This window comes from Pan paniscus, chromosome 19 (assembly GCF_029289425.2).
Source record: "Pan paniscus chromosome 19, NHGRI_mPanPan1-v2.0_pri, whole genome shotgun sequence".
Classification (NCBI taxonomy): Eukaryota; Metazoa; Chordata; class Mammalia; order Primates; family Hominidae; genus Pan; species Pan paniscus.
Genome location: NC_073268.2, coordinates 35,608,402 through 35,624,616, shown reverse-complemented (window position 1 = coordinate 35,624,616; position 16,215 = coordinate 35,608,402). Strand labels below are relative to the sequence as shown.

Below are 16,215 nucleotides of genomic sequence, written 5' to 3'. Positions count from 1 at the left end.
GTGGTGGTGTGCGCCTGTAGTCCCAGCTACTTGGGAGAGGCAGGAGAATTCCTTGAACCCAGGAGACTGAGGTTGCAGTCAGCTGAGATCGTGCCACTGTACTCCAGCCTGGGCAACAGAGTGAGACTTTGTCTCAAAAAAAAAAAAAAAAAGTTCACAGAAAAAAAAAATTGAAAAATAAGGAAAAGGACTAGCACTGTACTATGAAGTAGTAGTTGTCATGCCACATTCCTGCAAAACTAATCTCTCAAAAAGATACGAATGAACAACATATAAAGCAACTGAAGCTTGGACTCACAGAGTCATCAAGCTGACTTTCACTACTAATATGCTAATGACTACTAAATCTGTATCTCCCTTCTGAACCTTTCTACTCAAGACCTATGTATATATCCGGAAGCCTATTGGATTTCCCAGATACCTCAAATCCTATATACCAAAATCAAACTTATTTCCTTCAAATGTAATACCCTCTTTTACTCTTGTATTCCGTAACTTGGTTAATGACATCACATTCCACTTAGTTGTCCATGCCAGCAATTTCAACTCCATCTTTGACAACTCCTTCTTCTTTACCCGTCCCCCAATATAGTCAATGAGATCCTTTCAGTTACTCTCCTAAAAAGTTCTCCAATCTGTCTACAATTCCACCATGACTACTGTACCTGATTTCGTCAATCTCTCAAGTCATCACACCATTCTCCCAACCAACTAGTCTCCCTACAATCAATTGTGCCTTTTAAAGTCTAACTTCTACACTGTCAACAGAGTTACTTCTACTTAAATAGTGATCTAAACATGTTCCTTACCTGGTTTAAAAACTCTTCCATGGCGCTTCTGCCCGGCCGCCCCTACTGGGAAGTGAGGAGCTCCTCTGCCCGGCCACCACCCCATCTGGGAGGTGTACTCAACAGCTCATTGAGAACGGGCCATGAAGACAATGGCGGTTTTGTGGAATAGAAAGGGGGGAAAGGTGGGGAAAAGATTGAGAAATCGGATGGTTGCTGTGTCTGTGTAGAAAGAGGTAGACATGGGAGACTTTTCATTTTGTTCTGTACTAAGAAAAATTATTCTGCCTTGGGATCCTGTTGATCTGTGACCTTACCCCCAACCCTGTGCTCTCTGAAACATGTGCTGTATCCACTCAGGGTTGAATGGATTAAGGGCGGTGCAAGATGTGCTTTGTTAAACAGATGCTTGAAGGCAGCATGTTCGTTAAGAGTCATCACCACTCCTTAATCTCAAGTACCCAGGGACACAAACACTGCGGAAGGCCGCAGGGTCCTCTGCCTAGGAAAACCAGAGAACTTTGTTCACTTGTTTATCTGCTGACCTTCCCTCCACTATTGTCCTGTGACCCTGCCAAATCCCCCTCTGCGAGAAACACCCAAGAATGATCAATAAAAAAGAAAAAAAAAAAAAAAAAAAAAAAAAAAAAAAAAAAAAAAAAAAAAAAAAAACTCTTCCATGACTCCTCAGCACCTACAAAATAAAATTCAGACCCCTTACTAAGGTCATCCATAACTGGATTCCAACCCATCTCTCACCTCACTTTCTTCTACTCCTTCCTCATACCCCATGATCCTGCCACATTAAACTAGTCCACATGTCCATACTTCTTGCACATCTGTATCTTTGTACAAGCTATTTTCTGCACTTCAAACAGTAACTTTTCCAATCCTTTTTTTGCTGACTCAGCCAAATTGTATTCCTCCTTCAAGACCCAACTGACTCTTTCTCTAGGAAGTCTTCTCTAACTTTCCCTTCCCACTACAAGGCAGAACTAATGTTCCCATAGCACTTAGTACAGATCTCTATTACAGCACTTATTGTACTGACTCAGAACTATTTATATGTTGGTCTCTAATTAAAATGTGGCTGGTCCCAGTGCAGTAGTGTTTACAACTAATTGATACAAGAAGTTACAAATTTCTTTGTTGCTTCTTCATTCCCACTGCTTCACTTGGCTAGCCTTAAAAAAAAAGAAAAAAAGAAAAAAAAAGTGAATTTTTTTTTTTTTCCTGAGATGGAATCTCACCCTGTTGCCCAGGCTGGAGTGCAATGGCGTGACCTCGGCTCACTGCAACCTATGCCTCCCAGGTTGAAACGATTCTCCTGCCTCAGCCTGCTGAGCAGCTAGGATTACAGGCGCCCACCACTACACTCAGCTAATTGTGTGTGTGTGTGTGTGTGTGTGTGTGTGTGTGATGGAGTCACGCTCTATCGCCCAGGCTAGAGTGCAGTGGCGTGATCTCAGCTCACTGCAACTTTCACCTCCCGGGTTCAAGCAATTCTCAATCCTAGCCTCCTGAGTAGCTGGGATTACAGGCGCCTGCCACCACGCCTGGCTAATTTTTAGTAGAGACGGGGTCTCACCATCTTGGCCAGGATGGTATTGAACTCCTGACCTCATGATCCGCCCACCTCGGCCTCCCAAAGTGCTGGGATTACAGGTGTAAGCCACTGCATCTGGCCAACAGTGAACTCTTTAAAAATGATTTTGTCATTTATATTTTAATTCCCTCCCAGCGCCTAGTACAAGACATAACACACGGTAGACACTTAAATATTTGCTGAAGTTGACTGCTGAAAGGATCAACTCCAACATTTTTTCAATGAGGCCACAGAATCCAAAAAGCTTACGATTCAAGCCTAGTTATGGCTTACTGGTAGAAAAAAAGACATTACACAAATTCGCAAATTGATACTTATGTTGTTTCTAGATTTGCATATTTTTCCCAACTAGTTTCAGGGTTAGTTCCCAGAAAATTGGTAACCAAGTAAATCTTTTAAACAAAACACTTTTTGGTTGTTGTTTTAAATAGGGTCTCACTCTGTCGCCCAGGCTGGAGTGCAATAGCGAGTTTACAGCTCAGATTACTGCTCACTACATCCTTCATCTCTTGTACTCAAGTGATCCTCCCACCTCAGCCTCCCAAGTACCTGGGACTATAGGTGCATGCCACCACACCCGGCTCATTTTTTTTTATTTTTTTGTAAAGAGAGGGTTTCACCATATTGCCCAGGCTGGTCTGGAACTCCTGGGCTCAGGTGATCCTCCTGCCTAGGCCTCCCAAAGTGCTGATATTACAGGCATGAACCACCATGCCAACTTAAATCATTTCTTATTTTTATTTATATATTTTTTTCAGAGTCTCCCTCTTGTTGTTGCCCGGGCTGGAGTGCAGTGGCATGATCTCGGCTCACTGAGACCTCCGCCTCCCGTGTTCAAACAATTCTCCTGCCTCAGCCTCTCAGGTAGCTGGGATTACAGGCGTCCACCACCACACCCAGCTAATTTGTGTGTTTTTAGAAGAGATGGGGTTTCACCATATTGGCCAGGCTGGTCTCAGACCCCTGACCTTGTGATCCACCCGCCTCGGCCTCCCAAAGTGCTGGGATTACAGGCATAAGCCACCGCGCCTGGCCCTAAATCACTTCTTAAATGACCTATATTTTCCCATGAAATAGTATGATCCAGTGTTGTACCAAACCACCATTTAATAATTGAGCCAGCATACGCCTGCAATCCCAGCACTTTGGGAGGCCATGAGGCGGGCTTGTAGCAGGACAAGCCACAGACAAAACCCCTCAGATGCTGAGTTAAAGAAGGAAGGGCTTTATTCGGCCAGGAGCTTCGGCAAGACTCACGTCTCCAACAACCGAGCTCCCCAAGTGAGCAATTCCTGTCCCTTTTAAGGGATCACAACTCTAAGGGGGTCTGCGTGAGAGGGTCGTGATCGATTGAGCAAGCAGGGGGTACGTGACTGGGGGCTGCATGCACCAGTAATTGGAACGGAACAGAACAGGATGGGGATTTTCACAGTGCTTTTCTATACAATGTCTGTAATCTATAGATAACATAACCTATTAGGTCAGGGGTCGATCTTTAACTACCAGGCCCAGGGTGTGGCGCCGGGCTGTCTACTGGTGGATTTCATTTCTGCCTTTTAGTTTTTACTTCTTTCTTTGGAGGCAGATATTGGGCATAAGACAGTAAGAGGGGTGGGCTCCTCCCTTAAGCTGATGACCTGAGGTCAGGAGTTCGAGACCAGCCCAGCCAACATGGCAAAACTCCATCTCTACTAAAAGTACAAAAATTAGCCAGGCATAGTGGCGGGCACCTGTAATCCCAGCTACTCAGGAGGATAAGGCAGGAGAAGCTTGAACCCGGGCAGTGGAGGCTGCAGTGAGCCAAGATCGCACCCCTGCACTCCAGCCTGGGTGACAAGAGTGAGACTCCATCTCAAAAAGTAAATAAATAAATACATAAATTTAAAGGCCGGGTGCGGTGGCTCACGCCTGTAATCCCAGCACTTTGGAAGGCTGAGATGGGTGGATCACGAGGTCAGGAGATCGAGACCATCCTGGCTAACACAGTGAAACCTCGTCTCTACTAAAAACACAAAAAATTAGCTGGGTGTGGTGGCAGGCGCCTGTAGTCCTAGCTACTAGGGAGGCTGAGGCAGGAGAATGGCGTGAACCCGGGAGGCAGAGCTTGCAGTGAGCCGAGATCGAGCCACTGCACTCCAGCCTGGGCGACCGAGGGAGACTCCGTCTCAAAAAATAAATAAATAAATAAATTTTTAAAAAAGTTGAGCCAGCAAATCTGATTACCCCTCTTTGTATTAAATGCACCTGTAATAAAGAAAATTTAGTATTTTTCTTGTTAAATTGTAGTCCTTTTCACTATAAGTCACAGAGCTTTGACAGGGAAACAATCGAGACCCTGAGAGGTAATAAGACAGAAATAGATATTAAATACTTCTTTTTGTTTTTTTGTTTGTTTTTTGAGACGGAGTCTCGCTCGCTGTGTCGCCCAGGGTGGAGTGCCATGGCACGAGCTCGGCTCATTACCACCTCCACCTCCTGGATTCAAGCGATTCTCCTGCCTCAGTCTCCTAAGTAACTGGGATTACAGGCGGGTGCCACCATGCCCAGCTAATCTTTGTATTTTTAGCAGAGACGGGGTTTCACTTTGTTTGCCAGGCTGGTCTTGAATTCCTGACCTCAAATGATCCACCCACCTCGGCCTCCCAAAGTGCTAGGATTACAGGAGTGAGCCAACATGTCCGACCAATAATTTTGTTTTTAAATAGAATGTTTTTAGGCCGGATGCAGTGGCTGACGCCTGTAATCCCAGCACTTTGGGAGGTAGAGGCGGGTGGAACATTTGAGGTCAGGAGTTCGAGACCAGACTGGCCAGCATGGTGAAACACCATTTCTACTAAAAATACAAAAATTAGCCGGGCAGTAGTGCCATGCCTGTAATCCCAGCTACTCAGGAGGCTGAAGCAGGAGAACTGCTTGAGCCAGGGAGGCAGAGGTTGCGCTGAGCCAAGATGGCGCCACTGCACTCCAGTCTGGGCGACAGAGTGAGACCCTGTCTCAAAAAAACAACAAATAGGCTGGGGGCGGTGGCTCACGCCTGTAATCCCAACACTTTGGGAGGCCGAGGTAGGCAGATCACAAGGTCAGGAGATCGAGACCATCCTGGCTAACACGGTGAAACCTCATCTCTACTAAAAATACAAAAAATTAGCCGGGCGTGGTGACGGGCACCTGTAGTCCCAGCTACTCAGGAGGCGGAGGCAGGAGAATGGCATGAACCTTGGAGGCGGAGCTTATAGTGAGCCGAGATCGCGTCACTGCACTCCAGTCTGGGCGACAGAGAGAGACTCCATCTCAAAATAAATAAATAAATAAATAGAATTAAAAAAAAAAAAAAGATTTTTGGCTGGGCGCGGTGGCTCACACCTGCAATCCCAGCACTTTGGGAGGCCGAGGCAGGCGGATCACCTGAGGTCGGCAGTTCGAGACTAGCCTGGCCAACATGGTGAAACGTCATCTCTACTAAAAATACAAAAATCAGCCAGGTATGGTGGTACGCGCCTGTAATCCCAGCTACTCAGGAGGCTGAGACCAGAGAATCACTTGAACACAGGAGGCAGACGTTGCAATCAGCTGAGATCTCGCCATTGCACTCCAGCCTGGGCAACAGAGTGAAACTTGGTATCAAAAAAATTAAAATAAGGCCGGGCATGGTGGCTCATGCCTGTAATCCCAGCACTTTGGGAGGCTGAGTCGGGCAGATCACAAGGTCAGGAGATCGACACCATCCTGGCTAACACGGTGAAACCCCGTCTCTACTAAAAATATGAAAAGAAATTAGCCAGGCATGGTGGCGGGTGCCTGTAGTTCCAGCTACTAGGGAGGCTGAGGCAGGAGAATGGCGAGAACCCGGGAGGCGGAGCTTGCAGTGAGCCGAGATCGCGCCACTGCAATCCAGTCTGGGCAACAGAGCAGGACTCTGTCTCAAAAAATAATAATAATGATAATAATAAGCCAATAAATATTTATTTTAGCCCCTGGTATGTCAGAGATTCACAGGAAGTCCTTAAATCTCCAAAGTTCCTCTCCCACTTTAGAAAAACTTCTCACACGAAAGGCAATCAAGATACTAGCCCACCCCTTTTTCTTCCCCAGGGAAAGAAATCCTCATTTTGTAAGGTCATTTACTACATAAAAGTAACCACAAGTAGGAAAGATAGCAGAAGGAGAGGAGGACAGGAAATTCTCATCACAGCTGAACAAACCTCTATTATTTTAACATAACATGGGTGGCATTTATGCGCTTATTTGAACTGATGGAAATTTCCAGTAGGGGGAAAAATGCATTACCAACATTAAAAATAAATGTCCAACTATTAAAAAATAAAATAAGATAGCTATGCCCAGCTTTAACATTTTATACTCTACTCCATGTAGTAGTCAAACATGGAATAAATTTCTGTAATGACCTATCACAATAGTAACAAATGCTTTATTTTTAAAACTATTATCTTAAACAAAGTATTATAGACAAATAATCTATTGGGACAGTCAAGGAACTAAAGTAAAAAGGTTAAAATTATACATCACTGTGCATTTCCAGGAAAGAAAAGTGAAACACATTTTACCAGACAGACAAGTTAAAACAACCAGGTTCATTTTTCCCATTCCTATAAATTCACTCCCCTTATTTGTGAATCTTCAAGAATCTAGTATAGCCCCTCCCTACCTTTACTCAGGTAAAAGACCAATCACTCATCAATTGCCAAAACGCCTTGACAGTTTAAGGTCTCAATCCTCAGAGTCAGCAAAGCTGAAGTGTCTATGTCCTTTTAAAAGGAGTCTGCATCTCTACTTTAGAAACCATTTTCTCACTGCGCTTGGTAGCTTACGCCTGTGATCCCAGCACTTTGGGAGGCCGAGGCAGGCGGATCACCTGGTTCGAAACCAGCCTGACCAAAATGGCGAAACCCCATCTCTACTAAAAATACAAAAACTAGTCGGGCATGGTGGTGGGTGCCTGTAATCGCAACTACTTGGAGGCTGAGGCAGGAGAATTGCTTGAACCCGGGAGGTGGAGGTTGCAATGAGCCGAGATTGCGCTACTGCACTCCAGCCTGGGCGACAGAGCAAGACTCTGTGTCAAAACAAAATAAAATAAAAAGAACCCATTTTCTCTTTCCATAAACACATAGTTTGTCCTCTGCTTTGTCTACATTAAAAAACACGTCTCAGGAGTGTTTCTTCAGCCTCTCAGGAAAACCAAGACACCTCTTGGGCTCCTCTTCTGAGATATTCCACCTGAGAGATCCCACTGACAAGCAGGATAACAAAAAGCAGAGCTAGAGGGCTGCCTTATGCATATCTGACCTCCAAAACAGCGACAGGTCCCTGGAGCAGCCAGAGACTCCTTTGCAAAGGAGAACTTTTTATAATTTAAAAATAATAAAATGGGCCAAGCACGGTGGTTCACGCCTGTAATCCCAGCACTTTGGGAGGCTGGGGCGGGCGGATCACCTGAGGTCAGAAGTTTGAGACCAGCCTGTCCAGCAATGGAGAAACCCCGACTGTACTAAAAAAAATACAAAAATTAGCCGGGTATGGTGGCACGTGCCTATAATCCTAGGTACTAGGGAGGCTGAGGCAGGAGAATTGCTTGAACCCAGGGGGCGGAGGTTGCAGTGAACCAAGTTCGCACCACTGCACTCCAGCCTGGGTGACAGAGCAAGACTCCTTCACCCACCTCAAAAAAAATTATAATAAAATAAAATAAAAATAAAGATAACAAAATAGCCAGGCATGGTGGCTCACGCCTGTAATCCCGGCACTTTGAGAGGCCGAGGTGGGTGGATCACCTGACGTGAGGAGTTCAAGACCAGCCTGGCCAACATGGTGAAACCCCATCTCTACTAAAAACACAAAAATTAGCCAGGCATGGTGGTGGGCATTTGTAATCCCAGCTACTCGGGAGGCTGAGACAGGAGAATCGCTTGAACCCGGGAGGTGGAGGTTGCTGTGAGCCGAGATGATGCCACTGCACTCCTGCCTGGCGACAGAGCGAGACTCCGTCTCAAAAATAAAATAAAATATAATAAACAAATTATATTTTCACATCCCTCACTGGGCAGCCCTCCCAGCTTGTCTCAAACTAGTTTTCTTAACTCTTTTTTTTTTTTCCAGACGGAGTCTCGCACTGTCACCCGAACTGGAGTGCAATAGCACTATCTCGGCTCACCGCAACCTCTGCCTCCCGGGTTCGAGTGATTCCCCTGCCTTAGCTTCCCAAGCAGCTGGGATTACAGGCGCCCGCCACCACACCCGGCTGATTTTTTGTATTTTTAGTAGAGACGGGATTTCACTATGTTGGCTAGGCTGGTCTCCAACTTCTGACCTCGTGATCCGCCCGCCTCGGCCTCCCAAAGTGCTGGGATTACAGACATGAGCCACTGCACCCGGCCTTTTCTCAACTCTTTAAAGCACATTAGTGCCAACTGTGTTATAAGGCAACATGAGTTAGCTATGTTCAGAAAATATTTTAATAGATTGGCCCTCCATCCTTTCGGGTGAGGAGCTGCAAACCGTTTGTAAAAACGCCGGAGTACGGTATTTTTCCTACTGAAGTCTGATGGCTAATTTATCACATTACAGAACTGGTAGTTCTGCACATGGTCTGCTGTGCCCATAAAGAAAGCACATATGTGTCTACTGAGGTTTTACAAACAATACGCTTCTTACCTTAACAGAGAAATCAGTCATTCCATTAACAACGGTAAGGTCTAAATTCCACTAACATTGTTGGTGATACATTAACATCAACATAGTACTTACAATTCACAATTTGCATAAACAATCTCGATTACATAGGTGATGCTTGCAATAGCCCGTTTGAAGCATGACATCTTCCTGGTGTTCAGAAAGGTTAAGTGGGACCTGCCCAAGGTTACCTAACAGCTTTATCAATGGTGGACTTCCTTTCGAACCTGCCTGACTCTAAGCCCCTAGCTCTTTTCCCTAGACCCCTCCCAGCTTTCAAAAGAGGGTTCCCGACTCCCATCCTCTACCCAGAGCAGCCTATTACTCCGGGAGACCGACTCTTCCCCTGCCTGGTTCAGAGGTGGCTTCTTAAGCTCCAGCAGAGCTTTCATCCTCCACCACCCTCCCCCCGCAATCATTCTCTGAAAGAAGCGGAAAGGAGAGGCGACCAAAAGCTCCTGGAGGAAGGGATGATACAAATGGGCTGCTTCACTCCACAGCACGCAACCCCTTCCCCCTCCACCAAGCTGTCCAGCTCTGCGGCCGGCGACCTGGCCACCCGTGCCCCAAATTCTCCCATCATCACCTCAAACTGTACCTCCCCCACGCCCTTCCGTCTCCCACAGTCAGCCCACCCCACAAAGTCATGTATCCTTCCGCTAAGTTACCCTCTTCCCACGCGTTGTCCACTCCCCCTCCACCACTACTCACGGTCGGTGACTGGGCCCGGCCCTCATGGCTGCTCCTTTGCCGCCCGCCGCCCGCCGCCCGCCGCCACCGCTTCTCCACTGCCCGGCCCCTCAGTCACCGGCGCAGCTGTGGGGACTACCCGGAGCCGCTCCTGCGCCTGCGCAGCGTGTAGCGCCTGGGCCCTTTCGGGCCGCACGCGCCTGCGCAGCCCCTGCCGGGGGCGTCTTCCTCAGTGCCTGATGGTCTGGACCCCTGGGTCTCTAGTGGACATGGGAGCTGGCCTTGAAGAATTCTGAGGCTTAGAGAATTTGGCGGCTGCCTCAGGGTACGCCTCTGGAGTACCGTGCCTAGGTTACTAAACCCTTGGATCGCGCTTCCCCAAGGAGCCACAGACTTACTGGCTCTTCCAGAATTCTGCATCCTACTTGCACTTAAAGGCCTGAATTCAGGTGCTCTGAGGTGACCACTGATGATAAATTTGGGTCTTTTTTTTTTTTTTTTTTCTGAGACGAAGTTTCGCTCTTGTTGTCCAGGTTGGAGTGCAATGGCGTGATCTCGGCTCAAAGCAACCTCCGCCTCCCGGGTTCAAGCGATTCTCCTGCCTCAGCCTCCCGAGTAGCTGGGATTACAGGCATGCACCACCACGCCCGGCTAATTTTGTATTTTTAGTAGAGACGGGGTTTTATCATGTTGGTCAGGCTGGTCTCGAACTCCCGACCTCAGGTGATCCACCCACCTCAGCCTTCTAAAGCGCTGGGATTACAAGCATGAGCCACCGCGCCCAGCCTGGGTCTTTTTTTTTTTTTTTTTTTTTTTTTTTTTTGAGACGGAGTTTTGCTCTTGTTGCCCAGGCTGGAGTGCAGTGGCGCGATCTCAGCTCACTGCAACCTCCGCCTCCCGGGTTCAAACGATTCTCCTGCCTCAGCCTCCTGACTAGCTGGGATTACAGGCTTGCACCACCACGCCTGGCTAACTTTTGTATTTTTAGTAGAGACGGGGTTTCACCATGTTGGCCAGGCTGGTCTCGAACTCCTGACCTCAGATGATTCGCCCGCCCCGGCCTCCCAAAGTGCTGGGATTACAGGCCTGAGTCACCATGCCTGGTAAAATTTGGGTCTCTTTCAAGAAGATGATCGAGTCTAGAATGTATCGGGGGTAATTATGTAAAGGCAGCTTTGCCATCCTAGAATACACTACTAGCTAGGAGGTGCAATGAAGTCCTGGGGACCTTGTCAAGGAGGTGACCTCGCCTAGAATGCACTGGGGACACCGCTAAGTTCAGTATGTTTATCAAGCACATGCTGTTTATTGGACAGAAATGTTCTAGGCATCGCGTGTATGCTATTGAGGAATTCGCAGGCAAATAGTCCCCTGCTTTCCAGCTCTCACTGTGAGCCTGGCCCTTTTTCAAACTGGTAAAAGAAAACCACTAAAGTCCAGTGAGGCCCAACTGTCAGTCCCTAGACTACTGTGCTGCTTTGGCATAGCCTGACAAGAGACTAAGCTCAATCGAGTCCTGAGAATTCAACAAAACAGACTTGAAAGCAGCAGGCAATGAACAGCAACCAAAGGCAAGAGGAGGTACAGGACTAAACTCTCTCCTCATCACCATGGCTCTTTTTTCTCTCTCAACTCCAGCGCTGGTCTCTCTTCAGAGTTTGGACACATAAGGCCCAAGATACAACGTAAGGGGGAAAAAGAGAAGAAAAAAAGACAAGTTGAGTGCTCAATGAGGAATGTTAAAAAAATTAAAATAGGCCAGGTGCAGTGGCTCACGCCTGTAATCCCAGCACTTTGGGAGGCCGAGGCGGGCGGATCATGAGGTCAGGAGATCGAGACCATCCTGGCTAACACGGTGAAACCCCGTCTCACTAAAAATACAAAAAATTAGCCGGGCATGGTGGCAGGCGCCTGTAGTCCCAGCTACTCGGGAGGCTGAGGCAGGAGAATGGCGTGAACTCGGGAGGCGGAGCTTGCAGTGAGCCGAGATCAAGCCACTGCATTCCAGCCTGGGCGACAGAGCGAGACTCCGTCTCAAAAGAAAAAAAAATTAAAAATAAAGCTGGGCATAGTGACTTATGCTTGTAATCCCAACATTTTGGGAGGCCAGGTTGGGAGGATTGCTTGAGCCCAGGACTTAGAGACCAGCCTGGGCAACATAGGGAGACTCATCTCTACAAAAAATCTAAAAAATAGTGGCCAGGCAAGATAGCTCATGCCTGTAAACCCAGCACTTTGGGAGGTTAAGGCGGGTGGATCACTTGAAGCCAGGAATTCGAGACCAGCCTGGCCAACACGGTGAAACCCTGTCTCTACTGAAAAAATACAAAAATTATCTGGGCATGGTGGTATGCACCTGTAGTCCCAGCTACTCAGGAGGCTGAGGCAGGAAAATCGCTTGAACCCAGGAACGGAGGTTACAATGAGCCGAGATCGCACCACGGCACTCCAGCCTGGATAACAGAGTGAGACTCCATCTCAATTAAAAAAATAAATAGGGCCGGGCGCGGTGCCTCAGGCCTGTAATCCCAGCACTTTGGGAGGTCGAGGTGGGTGGATCACGAGGTCAGGAAATCGAGACCATCCTGGCTAACACGGTGAAACCTCATCTCTACTAAAAATATAAAAAATTAGCCGGGCATGGTGGCGGGCCCCTGCAGTCCCAGCTACTTGGGAGGCTGAGGCAGGAGAATGGCGTGAAGCCCGGAGGCAGAGCTTGCAGTGAGCCAAGACGGTGCCACTGCACTCCAGCCTGGGGACAGAGCGAGACTCCATCTCAAAAAAAAAAAATACAAAAATACAAAAAAATTGGCCGGGCGTGGTGGTGGGCGCCTGTAGTCCCAGCTACACGGGAGACTGAGGCAGGAGAATGGCATGAACCGGGAAGCGGAGCTTGCAGTGAGCCGAGATCGCGCCACTGCACTCCAGCGTTGGCGACAGAGCGAGACTCTGTCTCAAAAAAAAAAAGGAAAAAAAGAAAAAATAAATAAATAGGCCGGGCACAGTGGGTCACACCTGTAATCCCAGCACTTTGGGAAGCCGAGGTGGGCAGATCATAAGGTCAGGAGATCGAGACCATTCTGGCTAACACGGTGAAACCCCATCTCTACTAAAAATACAAAAAATTAGTCGGGCATGGTGGCGGGTGCCTGTAGTCCCAGCTACTTGGGGGGCTGAGGTGGGACAATCAATTGAACCCGGGAGGTGGAGGTTGTAGTGAGCCAAGATTGCGCCACTGCAATCCAGCCTGGGTGACAGAGCAAGGCTCCATCTCAAAAAGAAAAATAAATAAATAAATAAGGGTTGGGCCTGGTGGCTCACGCCTGTAATCTCAGCACTTTGGGAGGCCAAGGCGGGTGGATCACGAGGTCAGGAGATCGAGACCATCCTGGCTAACACGGTGAAACCCCGTCTCTACTAAAAATACAAAAAATTAGCTGGGCATGGTGGCGGGCGCCTGTAGTCCCAGGTACACGGGAGGCTGAGGCAGGAGAACGGCATGAACCCAGGAGGTGGAGGTTGCAGTGAGCCGAGACCATGCCACTGCACTCCAGCCTGGGCGACAGAGCAAGACTCCATCTCAAAAAAAAAAAAAAAAAAAAAATTAGCTGGATGTGGTGGTGCACACCTGTGGTCCCATCTACTTGGGAGGCTGAGGTGGGAGAATCACTTGAACCCAGGAGGCAGAGGTTGCAGTGAGCCTAGACTACACTACACTGCAGCCTAGGCAACCGAGTGAGACTGTGTCTCAAAAAAATTTTTTTAATTAAAAAAAAAAATGTTCAGGCCAGGTACAGTGACTCACGCCTGTAATGTCAGCACTTTGGGAGGTGGAGTAGGCGGAGTTTGAGACCAAGCTGGGCCACATGGTGAAACCCCGTCTGTACAAAAAAATTACCAAAAAATTAGCTGGGTGTGGTGGCCCGCATCTGTAGTCCCAGCTACTTGGGAGGCTGAAGAGGGAGGATTGCTTGGGTCTGGGAGGCGGAGGTTGCAGTGAGATTCAACCATTGCACTCCAGCCTAGGGGAGCCAGACTCCATCTCAGTAAGAATAAAATTTTCCTCTTAAAAAAGAAAAGAAAATCTTCTATTAACCCCACAGCCCTCTCCTGCTCAATATTGGTCCTCAATATCCAAGGGTTCAGCATCTAGGAATTCAACCATCCGAAGAACAAAAATATCTGGGGAAAGGCCAAACGTGGTGTCTCATGCCTATAAACTCAGCACTTGGGGAGGCCAAGGCAGAGGACCATTTGAGGCCAGGAGTTCGTGACCAGCCTGGGCAACGTAGTGAGACTCTGTCTCTGCAAAAGATTTAAAAATTAGTGCTGGGCGTGGTGGCTGACGCCTGTAATCCCAGCACTTTGGGAGGCCTAGGTGGGTAGATCACCTGAGGTCAGGAGTTCGAGACCAGCCTGACCAACATGGAGAAACCCCGTCTCTACTAAAAATACAAAATTAGCCGGGCGTGGTGGAACATGCCTGTGATCCCAGCTACTCGGGAGGCTGAGGCAGGAAAATCGCTTGAACCCCAGAGGCACAGGTTGCAGTGAGCCGAGATAGTGCCATTGCACTCCAGCCTGAACGACAGAGAGTCCGTCTCAAAAGAAAAAAAAAAAAAGAAAAAGAAAAAATCTAAAACTTCCGTGACCCCAAGTTACAAGGTGTAACTTTATCTTCCTTACTAAAATAGTGTAGTGGGCCGTGCATGGTGGTTCACGCCTATAATCCCAGCACTTTGGGAGGCTGAGGCAGGCGGATCACGAGGTCAGAAGTTCGAGGCCAGTTTGGCCAACATGGAGAAACCCCATCTCTACTAAAAATACAAAAAATTAGCCGGGCATTGTGGCGGAAGCCTGTAATCCCACCTACTCCGGAGGCTAAGGCAGGACAATTGCTTGAATCTGGGAAGTGGAGGTTGCAGTGAGCCGAGATCGTGCCACTGCACTGCAGCCTGGGCGACAGAGAAGGACTCTATCTCAAACATAAATAAATAAATTAATTAAATAAAGAAAAACAAGGCCGGGCACGGTGGCTCACTCCTGTAATCCCAGCGCTTTGGGAGGCCGATGTGGGCGGATCACGAGGTCAGGAGATCGAAACCATTCTGGCTAACATGGTGAAACCCCGTCTCTACTAAAAATACAAAAAATGAGCCGGGCGCCATGGCGGGCGCCTATAGTCCCAGCTACTCCGGAGGCTGAGGCCTGAGAATGGTGTGAACCCGGGAGGCGGAGCTTGCAGTGAGCCGAGATAGCGCCACTGTACTCCGGCCTGGGCGAAAGAGCGAGACTCCGCCTCAAAAAAAAAAAAAAAAAAAGAAAAGAAAAGAAAGAAAGAAAACAAAATAGTGTAGTGAAGATGAAGGAGAGAGAAGCAGATGGAGCCTGCGCATGTTGGCTCACATCTGAAATCCCAACACTTTGGAAGGCTGAGGTGGGTGACTTGAACCCTAGAGCGGTGTCTGGCACATAGCAAGTAAATAGATTTTTGTTCAGGAGCGAATAAATGACATCTTTCTCTGGGTTGGCTCTCCCCTTCTGGTATCAACGTGACTGCAGCAGCTCCAGATATTATGTCTTCTTACATCCAGCTCCAGTGGGAAAGAAACAAAATTCTCCTTGTACGTTTTATCTCCCTGGGTTATGTGCCCATCTCTAAAACAATCATCATGGGCTAGAGAATGTTATACGCTGATTGAGTTGGTTCCGAGTTGTGTGCTCCTTGCCTGGGGTGAGCCTCATCCAACCACATGGTCTGAGTTTGGAGTAGGGGTGTTTCTATGGATAACTATATTGTATATAATGAATTAATGATTGGCAGGGGAAAAATCCACTATTCTGCCCTTGGTAAGAAATTCAAGTAGGGGCCCGGGCGTGGTGGCTCACGCCTGTAATCACAGCACTTTGGGAGGCTGAGGAAGGTGGATCACGAGGTCAGGAATTCAAGACCAGCCTGGCCAAGGTGGTGAAAGTGTGTCTCTACTAAAAATAAAAAAATTAGCCGGTGTGGTGGTGGCTACCTGTAATCCCAGCTACTTGGGAGGCTAAGGCAGGAGAATCGCTTGAACCAGGGAGGCGGAGGTTGCAGTGAGCCAAGATCGGGCCACTGCACTCTAGCCTGGGCGACAGAGCAAGACTGTCTCAAAGAAAGAAAAAAAGAAATTCAAGTAGAGAAATGGCTCAGAAGACCCGCAATGGTTCAAATATAGGAATATATGTTGTTGTCATATAGTCTCCAGCAGGGGGCGCCACCTTCCCCTCTCCCCTGGGAGCCAAGAGTCTAGACTGGGCCACCAGGCCATACCCCTAGTCCTGGCAGCACTGATTCCCCACCAGAACTGAGCTCATGTTAAGTGGGGGATGACCCGGCCGGGCGCGGTGGCTTACGCCTGTAATCCCAGCACTTTGGGAGGCCGAGGCGGGAGGATCACGTGGTTA

At 48.1% G+C, this 16,215-nt stretch overlaps 1 protein-coding gene across 6 annotated transcripts in view; it reads right to left on the bottom strand.

Moving 5' to 3' along the window:
• The window catches only part of FAM222B (family with sequence similarity 222 member B), a 101,087-nt gene that overhangs the window by 78,627 nt on the left and 6,245 nt on the right, over nucleotides 1–16,215 (bottom strand). The window contains exon 2 of one of the 6 annotated variants that reach the window (XM_063599165.1): nucleotides 810–851. The exons of 3 other annotated variants lie outside the window; for them this stretch is intronic. The gene's annotated coding sequence lies outside the window, so the exon portion shown is untranslated. Of the gene's footprint in view, nucleotides 1–809; nucleotides 852–9,795; nucleotides 9,976–16,215 lie in introns of those variants that run through there. 2 more of the 6 variants (XM_003812693.5, XM_008965128.4) reach the window with 2 other exon arrangements.